We start from the raw sequence: 16144 nt of genomic DNA, 5'->3' as shown, positions 1-16144 counted from the left end.
AGAGAAGCTAAAGCCTCACCTCCAGAGACGGGACAAAGACGATGCCGTATTAATCATCGTTAGGGGAGGTCTCAGAGAAGAGACGGGACGAAGACGATGCTGGGTTAGCCGTCGTTAGGAGAGATCTCAGAAAAGAGACGGGACGAAGACGATGCCGGATTAGCCGTCGTTCGGGGAGATCTCAGAGAAGAGACGGGACGAAGACGATGCCGGATTAGCCGTCGTTCGGGGAGATCTCAGAGAAGAGACGGGACGAAGACGATGCCGGATTAGCCGTCGTTAGGAGAGATCTCAGAAAAGAGACGGGACGAAGACGATGCCGGATTAGCCGTCGTTCGGGGAGATCTCAGAGAAGAGACGGGACGAAGACGATGCCGGATTAGCCGTCGTTCGGGGAGATCTCAGAGAAAAGACGGGACGAAGACGATGCCGGATTAGCCGTCGTTCGGGGAGATCTCAGAGAAGAGACGGGACGAAGTCGATGCTGGGGTGTGGGTTAGGGCGTGTGTTTCTGAGAAAATCTGCTTTCTCTGCCACCTTCTCACTGTTTCACTCAGATTGGTATGAATGAAATAAGCAAACCTGTCAGATTAGCCCAACTGAGAGGTTATGCGCAGTTTCCTTCATCATCTCCTGCTTCTGGCTGTAAATGAGTAAATATTATTATTCATCAGTTTGCCCCTTGATCGTCTCCTGTGGAGGGGAGGGTGTTGATGGTTTCAATAATTCAACAACAAAACTTTTGTCTTTGAAACGCTCATGTGCCGACAGCGCACTTTCCTCTCTTTCTTGTTCAACGTCAGTCTAAGACTCTGCTCAGCCTCTTGGCTTTGAAATAACTTCCCCTGACCTCATCTTACCTCGGCTGGAAGAACAGGCTTGACTTCATGTAAATTCTCCCTCGTAAGCTGATGAAAAAGGACGCTAACAGGAGGGGAAAAGGCTCAACGCTAGCAGCCTGTGTGTACTCCAATATTAGCTCTGACAGAGCAGCCCAGAGGACACAGCTGCTGAAACCACATAAAACAAACCAGCTGAGGGGAGCGAGAGGTTCCCGGGACGTGGCGCTGAGAGGAACAAATGATTTTAGTCTGTCAGGGAATTCAGCCGAGGATACGTTTGATCTGTGGGGTGTGATTGCTTCTGTCAGTGGAATTCCTTATTCTCTCAGAGATGTGAAGTGGTAGAGGAAATAGCCTCGGGCTGCAAAAATCCAGGCACCACGGAGGAAAGGAGCTCGCTGAACTCACGCATTAGCAGCACCTTCATTTACTGATGGAGATAACTGAGCGGGAAAGATGAAAGACAGGTTATAGAAGCAAAATTACATCCATGAATTATGATAGCAGCCTGGTGCTGTGAGAAAGTGTGTTTGACAGGAAAACTGCTTGTTAGGAGGATTCAGGCCGACTGGATGGAGCAGAAGATGGAGGGTTTCATCGTCCCCTGAAATAACAACCTTTCTGGTTTTTACTGCTTCTTTAACCAGTGAAAGCTAACTCTCTAGCTTCTTCATATGGCTCAGAGGACAGGTGGAGGGGTGGTTTTTGTCAGTTATTTCTCTCCTTTAATTTCGTGTTGTTTTCTACATGGATGGAAAGCCGGGTTAGTCACCTTTCCAAGCAGGTGGAGCAGGTAATGATGGTGCTGCTGTGGAAGGAGCAATGCAGCTGCCACATGAGAACATTACAGGAGATTTATCCCATTTTTACTGCAACGTTCATTCCTTACCATCCCTACCAGGTTGTAGAGGAGACTCCTCCATCAACAGAGGATGCTTTTATTAACCTCTGCTAACAAATTTAACTGCTTCCAGGCTTTTTCATTTTATTGATTTATTTTCATATATTTCAGTGTTTTGTTTTGTTGTTTTTTACTGTATTTATTTTGTTTTTATATATTTGTAAACAAATTAAGATTATAAAATGTAAAAGGGGGGAATTTTTAAAGTTTATTGGGGTCTATGGTGGAATGATCCACTAAACACAGATTTCCTAACTTTGTGGACAAAATGACAGATGTGCTGCTGCATGGGCGCATCCCAGCCTTTTATAACTGCACAATTTTTATTTCTGACCTTTTAAAACCTAAGATCCTCCAGTTCGAGGAACAGAGAGTGCCAAAATGTCCATTTTGGAGACGTTGCTGATGGAGCAGCAGTCTGATTGAGGCAGCTGTATCAATCCACAGAGATCTTCAGATTCATCTTGAAGCCGTTTGTTTTGTTTTTTCAGGCAAGACTGAAACTTTTTTGGTTTGTGCTATGTGCTATCTTCATTTATTCTCCACCAGTAACACATTTACACGTCTCACAGGCTCAAAGATAAAAGGTAGGTGCACACCCACCGTGTCTGTAGTCCATGTTGTAGAAAAGGCAGCTTTCGTTTAACTTGCAGCGTAATGACCAGCAGGGTCAGCACCTGTGGTTTGTTTAGATGTCTACAGGAAAACAATGTTTTCTTAGTTTGTAAGTTTATGGTCTAGGGTTGAGTTTACCTGTTTTTTTTTTTGTTTTTTTTAATATGTCCTCAAACCTTAAAACCTAAAAACAAGGCAAGACAACTTTATTCATAAAGCGCATTTAAAAACAGGAACTGTTGGCTAGCGAAGAAAAACACTCAAAAGCACACACATCGTAAAATTAAAACAGTCAACTATTACACATCAATGGCTAAATCAAAACTTTAAAGATGTCCAGGTTAGGAGCAGCCCTGATATTAGGGGGGAGGTCATGTTAGAGTTTGGGGGTAGCAACCACAAAGAAACAACCTCCCCATTGGCTCAACCTATACCTATACCTATACCTATACCACAATATTGTTTGGCCAGAGGACCCCAAGGATCTAAGTGGAGTGTAATGAAATAAAAGATCTGCTAAGTTAGCGGAGGCTAAACAATGAAGGGATTTAAAAACAAAAATAAAATCCTCAACTTGATGGGAAGTCGGTGTAAAGAAGCAAGGATTGGGGTGATGTGCTCAAATTTAAGTGTGCTTGTTAAAAGACCAGCAGCCAAACGTTGGACCAGCTGGAAGCGGTTAAGGTCGGCTGGTTTAGACTGGTTTACAACCTTTAAAACCAGAGTTGCAATAATCTAAAGAAGATTATGAGCAATGCCTTTGTTTTATTTTCATTTAGTTTTAAAAAATGGTGTGCCATCCAGTTTTTAACATCTTGTAGGCAGGCTAACAAGGTCAAAGAGGAATGGTTGTTTTGTTTCCTGAGTGGGAGATAAATCTGAGTTTCATCAGCATAAAGATGGTAAGAAATGTTCTGTTTTTAAAAAGTAGATCCTCAGGGTAAAATATATAAAGAAAATAAAAGTGGGGCAAGGATGGACCCTTGAGAAACTCCACAAGAAAGAGAGACTGTGAACGATCAACATCTAGCAGTGCTGACTGAAAACCTTCTACCACTTAGACCTGGTACACACATAACGGTTTTTTTAATCTTGTGAGATTTTTTATCTGGTCGAGACCTCACATGTGATGATAAAAAAATCTGTTTTAATCACACTGTGTGTGGCGTGCTCCGAAAATGTAGTCACAGAACAACACACACCACGATGCTGTCCCGCAACTCATCTACAATCTAGTCCTCCGAGCCGGACAAACGTTGAAACATAGAAGAAGAACCATAGCAACAACCGGAAAACACAACACCCAGCATGGAAGGGGATATATAGGATGAGGGAATGATGGTGGTTTTGGGACTATTGTTAACAGAAAAAGCCAGAAATGAAAAAAAATAACAGACTGGAGACGACGTGAACACGGACTTTATTTACTTCCTTGTTCTCCAGCCAGCTCGCTCTCTGATTGGCTACATTCCATGCCACGTCACCATCCACGCAGTCAGAATGCACGACTCGTCGACGTTCCTCATAAATTGGCACTGAAATATTAAAACATGTTCAATGTTCCCAGTTGTCGGCTACGACCCTTTTCGGAGCGGATTATCAGGACAAATTGGCTTGTAACACACCACAGATCAAATGATGATTGTAAATGATGATCGGGCGTTTGCCGTCCAAGATCAGGAAGGGGCAAGATCGGGAAAAAACAGCCCAAAAATCGTTACGTGTGTACCAGGCGTTAAACATGATTCGAACAATTAAAAACCGCTTTGTGGACCCACTCATTCTATAGGACGGGGAAAAAAACTACGGTGGTCTGTTGGGTCAGAGGCAAAGTTTAGGTCTAAAAGCACTAAGATGGCAGCATCACCAGAGTCAACACAAGTAGCAAATCATTTCAAACTTTTAAAAGCCCTGTCTCAACATTGTCTCAGTGCAACAATGGGGGCTTATAACCAGACTGAAAGACCTCTAAAATAGCAGTTTCCTCCAAAAAGACTTGTTGAAAGACAACTTTCTCCAGAATCTTTGATAGAAAAGGTAGTTTTGAGATGGACCTGTAGTTAAAGACAAACACTGGGTGAAGACTATTTTTTGAGAAGTGGCTGTACTACAGCATGCTTAAGAATAGCAGGAACAGACCCAGTTTTAAGGCAGTGGTTAAAAATAGAATGGAGACAAGAACCAACAGTAGTAAAAGTCTCTTTAAGAAGCCTGGCAGGAACACAGTCATTTGGGCTGTTAGAGGGTCTAATCACATCAGCCAGCTGAGAGAGGGAGATGGCCTCCAACAAAAAGAAAAGGTCATTTAATTGTTTTCACAAGACTCAACAGCATCAAGAATAAAACCTACAAGCCTCTGAACAGGAGAAGCTGGCAGAGTATTTGTTTAAATACTGAGAAAACTTCAGTCTATCCAGTCAGGTGATGGTTTACCAGCACTAACAAGCATTTCAGCTCACAGTTTAAAGGCTTTCTGAGGAGTGGGTCTTACATCTCTCTAGAGTTTAAACAGCTTTTGTGAACATCAACCCACCATGCACCAGTCTGAGACACAGATGTCAGACAAATTCCCTCAATCTAATGCGATTTATTAAGATGGACATGTTTCGGCTCAGGGAAACATAAAGGCTCTTCTACCTTCTAGTAAAACATTTAAAACCCACGGATTGGTTTAGCATTTAGGAGCACTGTACAGCTGCTGACCCTGTGGGTTATAAATAATGTGATAATTTTCTGCCTATGAAAGGACATTGAGACTCTTCTTCTGCTCTGACCTCCACCACTCCTCTTCCTTCCTCCCATTACATTACAGAGCCCTGCACAGCTTTGCGTTATTGCCTTATTATCACACATGTGACAGCCTAACAAGGCCGAATCCCTCCTCCTGCTCCTGGTGTCAGCGCCGATGATGGATAACGCTCCGCCATCACGATGCCTCATTCATTTCTATTAGACCGATATGTAAATTCCCTGCAGACTTTGGCCTCCAGAATCTGGAAGAACGCGTTAATTTATGAATCAATTTCAGAGGCCTGTGGTCAAAACTGGCAGCTGAGGAGTCTGTCTGTGTTTATTTGTATCTGCCTGCAGATCATCACATGTCAGCCAGACTTCGAGCCGAGAGCAGAGACACATGTTAGACAGCCAGCAATGGTCCTGACTGCAGAAACAGGCAGAAAAATCCCTCCATCTGTCATCTACCCACCTATCCCATCTATCCATCCATCCATCCATCCATCCATCCATCCATCCATCCATCCATCCATCCACCCGTCCATCCGTCCGTCCGTCCATCCGTCCATACGTCCATCCATCCATCCATCCACCCATCCATCTGTTCATCCATCCATCCATCTGTACGTCCGTCCATCCATCCATCCATCCACCCATCCGTCCGTACGTACGTCCGTCCATCCATCCATCATCCATCCAGCCATCCATCCATCCACCCACCCACCCACCCATCTATCCGTCCGTACGTACATACGGACGTCCGTCCATCCATCCATCCATCCATCCATCCATCCACCCACCCATCCATCCATCCACCCACCCATCTATCCATCCATCCATCCATCCATCCATCCATCCATCCATCCATCCACCCGTCCGTCCGTCCGTATGTCCATCCGTCCATCCATCCATCCATCCATCCATCCATCCATCCACCCACCCACCCATCCATCCACCCATCCGTCCGTACGTACGTCCGTCCATCCATCCATCATCCATCCAGCCATCCATCCATCCATCCACCCACCCACCCACCCATCTATCCGTCCGTCTGTCCGTACGTACATACGTACGTCCGTCCATCCATCCATCCATCCATCCATCCATCTATCCATCCATCCATCCATCCATCCACCCGTCCGTCCGTCCGTATGTCCGTCCGTCCATCCATCCATCCATCCATCCATCCATCCATCCATCCACCCACCCACCGTCCGTACGTACGGACATACGTAAGTACATCCATCCATCAACCCACCCACCCACACATCCATCTGTGGCGCCCGATGGCTTATCAGCCAGCCAGGAGAGAGTTGTAGGACGTGCTGGAGATGCTGACAGTGGAGAATGCCCAGCACCCGCCTCCCCTGATCCCTGATTGGCCGCCTTACCCCTCACTCCCCAAAAAAGCTGTCCAATCCGGAGAAGAGGCCTCCTTTAAGACAGCATCATTCGAGGCAGCTGTGGACTGTGGGATGCATGCCTGCCAGTTTGAGAAGGATTGTGGATTGTGTGGTTTAGAGACTTTTCTGTGCGAGTTAGCGATTTGGTTTAGTGATAAATACCTTTTTGTGTTCTGAGCTTTAGTACCATCCCTGCCTGAAAGAAGGAGGTTTTGTGTTTAGTTTACTAGGAGTTTGGTTTTGTTTGTTAGAAGTCCGCCTGAGAGCTTGTAGTCCGTTTTGGGGAAATTTTTGGTTTGTTTGTTTCTTTTGTTACTAAGTAGAGTTAAGAATAATTGTTAAATACCCCACAGGGACACTTTGAGTTTGTTTGTTTTGTATTATTTGCCGGTTAAGGGTTGTTCGTGTTTTGGAACCCATTTTTGTTAATAAACATTATTGTATTTCATTTACCCTTGGTCCGGCCATTTCTGTGTTACAGTCCTTTTGACCCCTGGACAAAAAGGGGGACATAACACATCCATCCATGACTTGCTGAAGTTTAAACTGAGCATCAGAAGGAGGAAGAAAGGGGATTTAAGAGACTTTGAATGTGGCATGGTTGTTGGTCTGAGTATTTACTGGGATTTTCACCCACAACCATCTCTAGGGTTTCCAGAGAATGGTCTGAAGAAGAGAAAATATCCAGCGAGTAGCAGTTGTCTGGACCAGTATGTTTTGTTGATGTCAGAGGTCAGAGGAGAATGGGCAGACTAGTTGGAGACGATAGAAAGGCAACAGGAAGTCCAGTAAGCACTGGTTCCAACCAAGGTCTGCAGAACAGCATGTCTGAACACACAACACATCCAGCCTTGAAGCAGATGGGCTACAGAAGCAGAAGATCACACTGGGTGCCTCCTGCCAGCTAGGAACAGGAAACTGAGGCTACAATTCACACAGACTTACCAACACTGGACAATAGAAGATGGAGAAACGTTGCTGGTCTGATGAGTCTCCATTTCAGCTCCACATTCAGATGCTCGGCTCAGAATCTGCTGGAAACATCATGAAAACATGGATCCATCCTGCCTTGGATCAACGCTTCAGGTTGCTGCTGGTGTAATAGTGGGGGGATATTTTTTTGGTCCTCTTTGGGTCCCTTAGTACCAACGTGGCCTGGTTTAACCAGCACAGCCTACCTGAGTATTGTTGCTGACCATGTCCATCCCTTTATGACCACAGTGGAGCATCTTCTGATGCTACTTCCAGCAGGATAATGCACCATGTCACAAAGCTCAGGTCATCTCCACCTGCTTTCTAGAACATGACGATGAGTTCACTGGACTCCAACAGCCTCCACAGCCACCAGATCTCAGTCCAGCAGAGCAGCTTTGGGATGTGGTGGAACGGGAGATTCTCATCATGGATGCAGCCGACAAACCTGCAGCAACTGTGTGATGCTGTCATGTCAGTATGGAGCACGTCACTGATTTCAAATTCGTCTCGTAGAGCTTAAATAAGATATCTCATGTGGCATTTCTATAACTTCATTCTATTTTAAGCTCCAACAGATATTGTGTTGCTGCAGTGGTCGTGGTTCCCAGCTTCTTTCCTGATGTTTAATGGTTCCAACACCTGATATGGAGTTTAAAATAATGAGGTCTGTTCATGCTGCTGGGCTCTCACAGCAAATTTGATTCCTTTATGTATTACTATAAAACCCAGAAAAAATATTATAATCACATGACAGAAGCTCCAACAAACTTCAGCTTTAGAATCTGTAGATTTTCTCCTTTCAGAAATAGACTTTTTTTTCCATGGGTGGCCCCTGTGGGACAAATGTATTATTAAAACTCGGCTCCTCATTTCAATAGGGCCACCTCCCTGCCGAGGGGGTCCCCCATGTCACTGCCTGCTTAATATTAACTAAGGTCCTCAAATAATCCTCAGAAACTAAAATATAAAGAGGTAAAAATGGTGGTTTGGTTCTTTTACGAGTTGTTCTGATACAGATTTGTGGTCTAAAATTCAAGTAAAACTGTCAGGTTTCTCTCAGCTTCTTCCACAGTAGAAGTAGAAACAACACTTCTGGCTTGTGATTGGACAAAGGGTTGATTTCACTTCTGTTTTCGCCCAGGTGAGCTTTTAGTTCCCATCCAGCAAAAGAACAATGGGATACTGTTTCACTGTTTGTTGTTGTTTTTAAAATGTAAAGCACGATGCATTTTAAATACAGAAGTATTGCATTTGGTCAAACTGTTGTGTTCCATCTGTGAGATCATCTGGACCAGATTTGGCCAGTCTAAACAGTTTTTCAGTTGGACCTGGTCTCGGTTGGTGGTGTCCAACCAGGTCTCCTGGAAGGCCACTTGCTGTGATATTTGGCGCCCCCTTCAGGGTTCGGGAGATGAAGCAGACAAAGACAACTGCTCAAGGAAAGTTGGATGTGTTCTGAGTTGGAGGCTGAGACTACTGCATGTAGGCGTCTTGTCACAGTGCAGAATCTAATCTACCAAATTGTAATTGTGATTTGCAGGTGTTTCCATTGAATGGTGTTTCGCATTAGCCATTATTCTGGTAAAATCTCGTGTCGTGAGATTCCGCTTTGAGGAGGAAGGAGATTCTAATGCTTTGTAAAACTCTGCGTTTCACTGTCGCTGGCTAACAAGGATAGAAGTTATATTATTTGTAAAAAAAAGACTTCCGTTTCCTCCTGCGTCTACTCATACCTGCCATCTTTATCTGGAATGAACTGGTCACATGACTCCCTACATCACAAGTGTTTCCATTACATGAGAGCGTAAAAACCTTTTTAGGTGTTTCATTATTTAGGTTTTGCACAACTCTAGGGGTAATGGAAACATAACTATGGTCAGCTTGCGGACCACAGCAAACAAGGGAATTTACATAAAACATATTTTATTACCGAACAGAAACAACGTAACTCTTGACCAAACAAATCACCAGGCCCTAAAGGTTAGTCCACCCTGGAAAGGGCAGACCTTTTATGGCTCGTGGCCCTGGCCAGCTGTCTCCAATCTGCCATCAACCATGGCCTGCAACACAAAATAAAGCAGTTAACACAAATAAACAAAAAGACCCACAGAGGGCTGTCACAGCTGGTTCTACAAAATGTTGAAACAAAGCGAGACAAAGTCATAAGGAAAGCGGAGTAAAAGTAAAACATGGAAGACAAGGAAGCTCTGCAGACTTCTACAGTTTATTTAAGCCGACCAATCATCAGCGATGCTTTCAGTGTCATGAACTAATGCAGCATGCATATTCATGATATGTTCCCATGCAAAATAGCATCTGTTTTCCAACAACGTGCCATCTGTTTCAGGGACTTTGTGATATTAACAACTCATCACAGTGGAAAACAACACTGAGAGCTTTTAAAAAGTGGTTGTGGTGGTCATCAGCAGTGTCAACGGTCTCTGCCATCATTTACACGTAATCACAATGTCGTACACGGAACAGGCTCATCTGAGAAAGTCCAGCATTAAAGTCACCTTTACCTCAGTTTCCCGATGAAGAAGTGATACTGCGAGTCTAACAGGCTTCAGGATACAAGGGGGAAAATATGCAGTCATGATGACTGTGCCTCTACTGTAATAAGGATTTCTGGACCTTTCTCCTTATTTTCTTTCTTTGTTGTGGTTTGTCTCATTTTACAGGGCTCTGCTGTTATAAATGAAAACTTGGTGTCCAGTCCAGCAGGTGATAAATGAATCGTTACCGGCGGTATTATCACTCCCATAAACACGGTTCCATGACGTCTTCCTGGTGTCGTTGACCAGCTACGGCCTGAACAAAGTGCAGCTGAGTGAGGAGAGAAAGAAAAAACTAAAATCTGGTGGTTGGATGGTACAAGAGACTAAGAAAAAGAGGACATTTAAGCAAAACAATGAGCCCATTTAAATGCACACAAAAAATCTGATCATAATCTGATTTCTGGAGTTATCAGATACAAGTAATCATGTAAACATCAAATAACATCTGATTATTAAAAAAAAACTGATTAACACACCCATATCCCAATATCTTCATGTATGCCTAAACATGAAAGCAACATGTTTCCTGTTTGCCTGTTAGCTCCCGCTAACAGACTGTAGAGCAAATCCATGACAAATGCTCACTGACTCTCTTATGATCTATATTTACAGTAAGAAAAAATGACAGTGTATAGATATACAAATATCAAATACGTTCACATACCGATTTAATTATGAAAATATGTGCAAATATTTTTAAAGTCCAATGCACTAGTGTATATGGATATGAAACTGATTTCCTTTGTAGTTCTGTCACACCTAAGGTGACTTTATTTCACACACTGGTGGGACAAACTTAAAAGGGCTTTGAGTTCTTTATAGATGGTGCTTGTTTTCTTCTTTGGTTTGTCTTACCTACACCCATTTCACACTTTATTCATCACATTAAAATAGAAGTGTGATGATTTTTCAAAACTTTTCCAAAGTTTTTATTGTAAAAACTCCTGTTTCATTGGTGTTTTGTGTGTGTGTGTGTGTGTGTGTGTGTGTGTGTGTGTGTGTGTGTGTGTGTGTGTGTGTGTGTGTGCGTGTGTGTGTGTATGTGAGTGTGTGTGTGTGTGTGTGTGTGTGTGTGTGTGTGTGTGTGTGTGTGTGTGCGTGTGTGTGAGTGTGTGTGTGTATGTGAGTGTGTGTGTGTGTGTGTGTGTGTGTGTGTGTGTGTGTGTGTGTGTGTGCGTGTGTGTGTGTATGTGAGTGTGTGTGTGTGTGTGTGTGTGTGTGTGTGTGTGTGTGTGTGTGTGCGTGTGTGTGAGTGTGTGTGTGTATGTGAGTGTGTGTGTGTGTGTGTGTGTGTGTGTGTGCACTTTTTTCATAGTTTTTCTTCCCCCTCCAGAGCAATGTCTAATGCCGCTGATGGAGAGGGAGAAACTGTGTGGCCTGTTTTGCAGGCTTATTAGTTCCCACATTAGGACAGCTAATGCTATGACCGTAGAATGTGTAGCTTGTAATACAGCCACATTAGCTCCCACATTAAGAAAGCTAACATTAGGATCGTAGCATATGTAGCCTAGACTGCAGGCGTGTTAGCTCCCACATTAAAGCAGCTAGTGCTAAGACCACAGAATATGTATTTGTTTTGCAGACGCATTAGATCCTGCATTAGGACAGCTAACATTAAGACATCAGAATGTGTAGCCTCTTTTGCAGGTGTATCAGTTCCTAAATTGGTACAGCTAACACTAAGACAGTAGAATATGTAGCCTGTTTTGCAAGTCTATTAGCCTCTAGATTAGGAGCGCTACGCTAAGACTGTATATGGTGTAGCATGTTTTGCAGGCCTATTAGCTCCCACACTAGGAATGCTAATGTCAAGGTCATAGAATATGTAGCCTGTTTTGCAGGCATAATAGCGCCAAAATAGAACAGTCAACACTAAGACTGCAGAGCATTTAGCCTAGTTTGCATGCTTATTAGCTCCCACATTAAGGCAGCTAGCACTCAGACCATAGAATATGTAGCTTGTTTTGCAGGCATATTAGCTCCTGCATTAGGACAGCTAAGCCAAGATCATATAAATATGTGTTATTGGAAGCTTTTTTTATATTTTGGGTTGTCATGTTTTTGATTTTCTTTTTCCTCTTTATGTTACTTGTGCATTTCATTCTGGCCTTTTTATGTTTTTAAACCTTTTTCTTTCCAGTTTGAATCTTTATTACAAATGATGCATCTCATTCTAAGAGATTCACAATTTTTCTGACTTTTTTGGGTGTAAAGAGTAAATGTTCTTGCACTGCTTAACTCCTTTACCCATGTTGTAGGATGAATGGAGGTTTGGGTTAAAGCTCTGCAGCTGATGAGGGGGTTGGAAGGGTTGAAGGAAGTCATGGATCCTGGCTGCAGCTGAGGGAGGTCAGAGCGGCCACCTTGCTGCTCGCCGAGCCCTTCAGGTCTCAGCTCTCCGGAGGTTATAAGGATGGAGGTCCTCATTAAAAGCTCTCGTTGCCCTGCCCTCTCCTCCTCATCACCACCCGCCGCACCTCCTCTGAGGAGTCACGGCGTTAAACGTATGCCGGGCTCGTCCAGGTGTCATCCGGCAGCTGTTCTGACAGCTGGAGGATTCTGGTTACAGAAAGGTGAAGAGTGAGTCTGATCGTTGGAAATAAGAAACTTAGAAAAGATCATTTTGGTTGCTTTATGTAAAAACTGAGATGGTCTGAGATGGTGTAGAAATGTTACTCATGGTTCTTTCTATAACAGAACCACAGCAGCTGAACCTGAGGTCCTGCAGCCAAACCGGGCAGGTTTTCATGTTATCCTGCTGTGGTGTCGCAGAGAAGACAGCTTCTCCTGCAGGAAGTTCACTGGAGAACAAAGTATCTCTGTATAGCTTTACTCCTCCTTCAGCTCATCGTTGAGAAATCAGAGACAAGGGTTTTTTTTGTGTTTTTGTGACAGACGGCATCAAACATTCAGTAACCAGCAGGAGGAGGGGTTTGTTTTCTTTACAGGCTGCTTCAGCAGGCAGAAAATGCAGCACCACCTTCCACCGCATTTAGAGAGGGGGGCCCTGATGGCGAGGCAGCCCTGGCACCTACCTTCCTGCTCCTGGAAAGACTTAACAGGCCCCACGTTGGCGCAGAGTTTCAGCTGCTGACGTAATCCTTCCTCCACATCATTATCAGCCAAAAGTTAGCAGGAACCACGAGAATGCCCCCGTTCTCCTCTCCTCTCCGTATTATGCAGAGCACCGCTCAGCCTGTCAGCAGCTAATCACTGCAAGGATGATCGATGGTGTTTATTTTCTGATGATGGAACGCAACCCCCTGCCTGATGATAATTGTAATAAAAAGGACAGATCAAGCTGGGGACGTTATTAAATTATCAGACCATAATTTGCATTAATGCAGGGACGTAGGGCGGGGGTGTGGGTGTGGGAGTTGACACGGGGCCGGCTTGTTAGAGAATCCACCTTGAAAAGCTCCGCCTGCCCTTGGCCCCCCGCAGATCCTCAACATGCCGCCATGACATGATGACGGACAGCTCAGGTTACACCATCACACACTCAGAGGCAGAATCAAGACACCAAAACCTCGTTTTAATCAAAGTTTTGCTCCTCTTCTTCCAAATTTCCCATCTGCTGCATCTGTCAGTCCTTTAGTCTTTTACCATCAACCAGTTGAGATTTCTGTGATTTTAAATACATTTGATCTAAAATCACAACCAAGGGGCTGCTTTATTTTGCACTCTTTGAAGTTTATTGGTCAAGTCTGCTGAGGCGTTAGACCAGACCACTGGGCAGTAGTCAAGATTTAACAAGATTAAAGCTTATTAATTTAACTGATTTATATGATCTGCATCTTCTAATGACAGCGATACCACTGCCCAGTTTATTAACAATTTTATTTATGTGTGTTTTCCATGAAAGTTTGTTATCTATGACGACTCCCAGCAGCTTGCTCTCTTGCACTCTACTTTACTTTACACTTTATCTCCTCCTCCTCTGTCTCCTTTTGTTCTGTGAACCATGAGGGCTGTCAGCTGATGCAGTGCTTGTCCATCTCTGGAGGAGGAAACTAGAGGTTCATGCTTCACTCCAGCACGACTCTTTACAGGACCTTCTCTAACAGCGGACTGGTGGTGGAAAGACTGTATCCTTCAGCTCTGCAGGGGCGGGTCTAGAAAAGTTTTGACCTGCTTCTGTTACCATGTAGGTTGCAGGTGACTGCCCACCAGTCTTTCAGCACCACGGACAGCGGCTGAAGCTCCACATCACTTTAAAGCGAGTTTTTCTGACAGAAACATCTTTCTTTTTTAACAAGATTTGCTCTCACACAGCCATCTCAATCTGGTTTTACTGCTTTTCTTCATTAAAGACTGCATTTTTCACATAGTAGTTTTTTTTGTTCAATTATTCCAAATCAATTAGAAAGAGAACAGGTCAAATATAGGATTGTGTGTAATAGATCAAATCAAATAAAACTTTCATTTTCATAAGAGAACATTTATTTTTAGGCTGGTGAAAACTAAGAGACAACCCAGACAAGGGTTGCAGACAGTAGGTGCACACTGTTCCAACATATGAGGTTACAGGTGTATTCCCATAGATGTAAATCCCAGTAATTTTGCATAATTTTCGGTTGGTATTTTGTATATAGTACTTTTGGTTAAATAAACGTAGCTATTGGAGCTGCTTCACTTTCTGTTAACATTGTAGATTATTAGGCCAATTTTTCATTCACTCGTTTGGTTATTCGTGGTTTTGCGTTTAACTGGCTAATTTTGAGTTAGAACATAGCTGTTGTATTGTGTTTTTGATTTGAGCAGCTTCGCAAACCCCAACACATGTGGTGCACCATCCTTGTGTACTGTTTGTCATTGCTACCTGATAACAATAAATTTTCAATAGCTTCCCTTTTACCACCTGTCCACAGTGCTCTTTGTTACGCTCATATCACCTAGCAGAGCCGGGTCATAGCAATCTCTTAGTGTATAAACCAACTGGACGACTCAGACTGTCATCATGCAGAAGATGAAGAATGAGGAGGGATCAGAGATGATCGTGATCCTGCAAATGTGACCACACCTCTACGGAGGCTAGAGGCAGACTAGGGCGGCCCAGAGACCCGGGCCATCAGCAGAATCCTGGAACACCAACCCAAGCCACCCCACCATGAAGACCACCCCGGACCCACCCAGAGGGTGGCAGAGGAAGGCCCCAGCCAGGCATCGGCCATCCAGGGTGGCCAGAGCAAAGGGTCCAGGGCCCCAAGAGTCCGGAGACAACCCCCACAGGAAAATGCTCCCAAAAGACCATGAAAAACATAGTTTTTAACTAAATGCAGTTTTATCCTGGTGGATAGAAGTTTTGAGGCCAGACAGCAAAGGTGAGACATTTTGATGAGGTGAGACATGACTATGTTTTACAAGCGTGAAGCATAAATCGGGTCTTCTTCTGCCTCTTGCTTGGTGAATCTTGGTCGTAGTGAGATGAAACTTCCAGCTGTGGAATCTGCGAGATGTGAGCTTTCAGTAGAGGAGTCATTTGTCCGTGTTCATGCCATCGGGTGGACATGGGGAGACATCATTTGGAGGCCCGCCCCTCTTGCTACAGCAGCAGTTTCCTCGACGATCTCACTGGGCTGCCACTGTGGACTGATCGCAGATTTTCACATCAGGGAAAATCTGGATCATTTATCCAAACTTAAAAAAGACTTGAAAATGAGCATTCAAAACTTAATGTTCCAGTGACTTGACAAAATAAAATTTACAAAGTGAATGACATATGATCAGCAGGAGAAAATAAAAGAAAAATTCACTAAACAAAAGTATTGTGTTTTCAGATCTAGAAAAGAAATTATTGGCCTGGAGAATAAAAAAGAAGCAACAAGAAGAAATTAAGGACATGGTCTGGAAAAATGTGTTTCACTCTTAAAGACATAAAAAAGTCTTATGAGAATTATTATAGAGATTTAAATTCACAACCACAAGGTGCTTAATGATTAAAAATTCTAAGTTTATCCAACGTTGGCTCGGAACGAAACAGAAAAATTATGCAGGAAATAACTAGACATGAAATGGATGAAGCCATTTCAAAATCCGAAACAAATAAGGTGTCAGGCGTGCACGGATTCCCAGCAGAACAGTACAAAGTATTTAAGGATATGAAATCACCTCTAC

The 16144-nt window shown here is 43.7% G+C and overlaps 1 long non-coding RNA gene across 1 annotated transcript in view; it reads right to left on the bottom strand.

The window, feature by feature from the left end:
- The window catches only part of LOC121635367, a 39515-nt gene that overhangs the window by 21740 nt on the left and 1631 nt on the right, over window positions 1-16144 (bottom strand). The window contains exon 2 of the long non-coding RNA XR_006009440.1: window positions 3018-3027. This is a non-coding gene — a long non-coding RNA (uncharacterized LOC121635367). The remainder of the gene's footprint in view (window positions 1-3017; window positions 3028-16144) is intronic.

Source organism: Melanotaenia boesemani, chromosome 24, assembly GCF_017639745.1.
Source record: "Melanotaenia boesemani isolate fMelBoe1 chromosome 24, fMelBoe1.pri, whole genome shotgun sequence".
NCBI lineage: Eukaryota > Metazoa > Chordata > Actinopteri > Atheriniformes > Melanotaeniidae > Melanotaenia > Melanotaenia boesemani.
This window is presented reverse-complemented; position numbering and strand designations above follow the sequence as displayed.